Source organism: Peromyscus eremicus, chromosome X, assembly GCF_949786415.1.
Source record: "Peromyscus eremicus chromosome X, PerEre_H2_v1, whole genome shotgun sequence".
In the NCBI taxonomy this organism is placed as follows: domain Eukaryota; kingdom Metazoa; phylum Chordata; class Mammalia; order Rodentia; family Cricetidae; genus Peromyscus; species Peromyscus eremicus.
The window spans coordinates 33,537,660-33,542,253 of NC_081439.1; the positions used below are offsets into that span (position 1 = coordinate 33,537,660).

At 39.0% G+C, this 4,594-nt stretch overlaps 1 pseudogene; it reads left to right on the forward strand.

Annotated features, from left to right (window-relative positions):
- The first annotated feature begins 3,486 nt into the window (after positions 1-3,486).
- LOC131899564 (claudin-34-like) lies at positions 3,487-4,246 on the forward strand (annotated as a pseudogene).
- The last annotated feature ends 348 nt before the right edge of the window (positions 4,247-4,594 follow it).

Here is a 4,594-nt window from a genome sequence, read left to right on the forward strand (position 1 = left end):
AGACCAGGAAAGAATACTGATCATTCTCCAGGAGGCAGTTTCAATACCCTGTAAGTGTGGTCTTGAGTAGAGTTTGGGGTTTGGAATGGGGGAGATTGAAGCTAGAGAAGAGCTTCCAACTTAAATATTAGTATTCATTTTCTTTTAAGTCGTATTCTTATAAATATATCCTAGTATCCAGGTGCAGAAAGAAGCTAGAAGATCACAACTTCAAGTGTATTCTGAGCTCCAGAATGATCTTAATGACATTTAGGCCTATTCTGTGAGGCCATTTCTCAGATCAGACAAACCAACCTCAGCAAAAAAAAAAAACAAACATGTGAACATGGACTACTCTTGGAATCAAGACAAGTTTGTTCACCTTTCAACATCATGTCTAATAATAATAATTCAGTAGTAGAGTGCTTGTCTAATATGTATGACCCCCCACCTTTAATAGTCAGCAAAAAAGAAAAAATATGTTTAGGATTATCAGGTCAAACAGAATGATGGTTATTTATGAGGCCCTTTGCAGAAAGGCTCTGGGTACAATAATGTCAACAATTCCTCACCTTATGCCAATGTCCAAAGTATTACTAAGAAAGACTCTTAGACACTCCCCCAAATGTTTTCCAAATGTTGATTTGGATGGCTTCTCTAGCCTCACTCTCTTCATTCACCTTCAACTACACCTGCTGTTGACCTGCACCCAAGGATAGACTGATAATCTGAGCCTTCATTTCAGATCAGGTCTCAGGTACAAGATGACATCCACTCTCCTCATTTCTACCACTTTGAGTCCTCCATTTGATTGACTTAGGGGAAATGTCCTTTAAGAACTTCCACCCACATGTGGCTCTGTCTCTTCATCTTTTGCTCAGTTAGAGCACATATTTACATATATACACACACTGACTCCTGGAAAGACCATTTGTAGATGTAACCAACCATCTTATTAAATAAGAAACACAGAGCCAATGTAAAGATAAAAGCCCAAGAGGTCAGAGCTATGAGCCTTACCCTTCCTGCTTCAGTGATCGTCTTCAGCCAAGAGAGAGACCTACTTCCTGAGTGTTTGTCTTTATATAGACTTTCTGTTCTGCTTTCTCATTGGTTGTAAACCCAACCACATGACTGCCTCATCACTGCCTGTTTGTACAGACCTCCAGATCTTCTATGGTTAGTATTGAGATTAAAGGCATGTGTCTCCAATGCTGGCTGTATCCTTGACCACACAGAGATCTACCTAGCTCTGCCTACCAAGTGCTGGGATTAAAGGCATGCACCATGAATGCCCAGCTCTGCTATGGCTTGCTATTAGCTCTGACCCCCAGGCAACTTTATTTATTAACATACAAATAAAATCACATTTCAGTACAAATAAAATATCACCATAAACATTTTTAATAAGCACTGCCTAGAAATCATGCTACAAGTGCAATCTATGGTATTAACAAAGGATTACTAAAAGCTAAAACCATGTTGCCTCTAAATACTGCTTCTTGATCAGTGAAAGAGGAAATGCCTTTAGATCCTTGTTTCTAGTTGTTAAATTCTCCTGATTTGGTAAAGTGTTGACTTCAGGGACCTGAGTTCTCTTTGGCCCACCTCAAAATACATCCTTAAATTTTCTTCTTGGGGACACAAAGAAGGACACCCATGTACATACAGACTTCTTAAAAACACATCCTGTGGAAAAGCTCTCCCAGTTATAGGGGTATGGATTCATGGTAGAACATTTCAGTAACATTCAACAGTCCTGGCAACCTACTTTTCACACACACACACACACACACACACACACACACACACACACACACTGCAAGCATCATCACCATAAAAAACAACAAAAATCTTTACACAAGTTATGTATGGTAGTCACACATATAATGTCAGTACTCAGAGTCTGAGAAAGTGTTGTTTCACATCTGAGACCAACATGGATTACATATGAATTTGGAGAAAAGTTGAGCTAACATTGTAAGATCCTGTCCAATATAAACAAAACAACAACAACAAAAAAAAACCCACAAAAAAGTTCAATGAGAGAAGCAATGTGACAGACATTTAGCTTAAAACAAAGGTAGACCAACCTGACTACAAGGGCTCAAATTTATCATATTAAAATCTACCCAACATATTTTAAGATAGACAAAGTAAATACAAACATGAACGAATAGATATAATTTATGCTGTGTGTCTTAGTTTTTCTTTCTGTTTCTGGCATAAAATACTGTAAAAAAAACCCAGCAACTTACTGGAGAAGGGGTTTATTTGGCTCACATTTCCAGGTCAAGACCCATCAAGTCAAGATGGCAAGAACCTGAAGCAGCTAGGCACATCACATCCACAGTCCAGAAGAGGGAACAATGAATTAATACATTCCTTTTAGCACTCAGATGCAGTTCTACACTCACATACAGCTCATAGTCCCCTTCTTGGGGAATGGTACTACCCACACTAGGTAGGTTTTCCTACTTCAATTAGCATTATCAAGATAATTCTTCACATGCAGGCCTACAGACCAACCAAATCCAGACAATTCCTCATTGAGACTCTCTTCTCTGACCGTTCTTATATTGTTTCAAGTAGACTATCAAAACCTACCATAAAACTATGGATATACGTATAGTTTCTTTGTATTTTACAATTGCCTAAGTGTGAGCATTACTCATGTTCACAAATATTCTAGGATACAACACATTTTAATTATTACCGTGAAATGAGTTGCTTAAAGATAATGTATAATATGTTTCATATTACACATATCAGAATAAGTTAATTTTCTACTACTTTATGAGTTTCTATTTCTTTACTATCTTTCAGTATTGATGTGTTGGTGTATTGGACTCGGCCCATGAGAAAGAAGTGAAAAAGAAGTTGAAAATTTCCAGATTAGCTACTGGGTATGGAAAACTCATGCAACTGGTGTGAAAGAGTTCTCTAAATTCCACAATGTATGAACTTGACACTGTGTCTCCCTCAAGTTGAATGCCTTAGTATCTACTCAAGAGAAATGACTACACAATGCATGTTTCATGTATGCATTCTTGTTTATATGGTAATGTCTTTAACAGGTGAAGCTTTGAGCTAATCCAAATGTCCAAGAACAGTGAATGATCAGGTAATGTTTGTCACATCACTAGGACAAACTTCTCACACTTGCTAACCCTGTGTTCCCTTGAAAATAGCATGCTACTGATCAGATGTTGGATCTCATGCTTCTCATACTAGCCCTTGGGAAGGAGAGGCAGTGGGATTTCTGGAAGTTCATGGCAAATGTAGAATTACACAGTACAGAGCTTGTGTGGATTATCTACCTGCCTGGACATATTGCCACAGGGGCCTTGTCAGACTTTTCTCATACCACATACAAGTCAGCAGATATTTAGTCCAAGGCCCACTCTGTCAAACATAACGCTTTTCTCTAAGTACTGTAAACCCAAGTACACTGTCCTTGTCTTGAATAACTGTCTTCATCTTGTCCTGTATATCTTTGCAGTTCTCGAGTATTCGCTGTCATCATCATGTTGAAAAACTACAATCACCAAATGGGAGGTTTTGCTTTGACCATGGTGGCCTGGCTACTTTGCTGCATCTCCATGGGGCCCCCTCAGTGGCAAGTATGGCACTATGAAGATCCTATGACTTTCAAGCCTACAGTCGCTTTTGTGGGCATATGGAGAGCCTGTGTTTTCCACAATGGCCACAACTCCAGCAACATCAGAATATGTCATCAATACAACTACCGTGACTCCTTTGTTCCACTGTATATTTGAATAAACCAGCACCTGCTGCTGGTGTCTAGCTTGCTTGGGCTCTTTGGGAAAATCACCACCATTATTGCTCTTTGGACCATGTGTATGGGAAGAGTACAGCGGAATGCCATCTGCAAACCATTCAGCCTTTCAGGGATTCTGAACATGATCGCTAGCAGCTTTCTTTACCTTGCTGTTTTATTAAATTACCTGTCCACCATTCGCAAGTGGGGGGTTGCCTTTCCACCATCTTTCAATATGCCTTCCCACCCTGACACTCAGAAGATTGGCAGTGCCATGGCTCTGGCAATTATAGCTGCTATTTTCTTTCTATTCAGTGGCACAATTTTCCTTGCTTCGAATTTAGCCATAGGCAAGACACCCCATTCCAAAATTTAAAAGTAAATTGCTATCTTATACCACCTTGAAACTCCAGCAAAGATAGAGAGCATTCGTCATGCATTTACATAAGTTTTCAAAGAACTCAAAATGATGCCAAATGTGGCCTGTGGGGGGGGGGATGGTCAAGTTGACCGCTTATCTTTTTTCAAAGAACTCAAAATGATGCCAAATGTGGCCTGTGGGGGGAAAAATGGTCAAGTTGACCTTCTCTTATCTTTTTTTGTTTCCTTAATTCATTATTTGGATTATGGGCTTTCATTAAATAAAATCTCATTTGAATTGTCATGTAAAAATCTGTGTTTTATTACTGTCAACAAAAGTAAATAATAAACTTACTCCATATTGAAGTGAGTGTCAAAGTACATTAATCTCTCACATTGCTCTTGAATCCAAGGCTTAAAACAGAACCTGGGCTGTTTCCCCCTTCCTTTTTATCCATCTATATCTGTCTACTC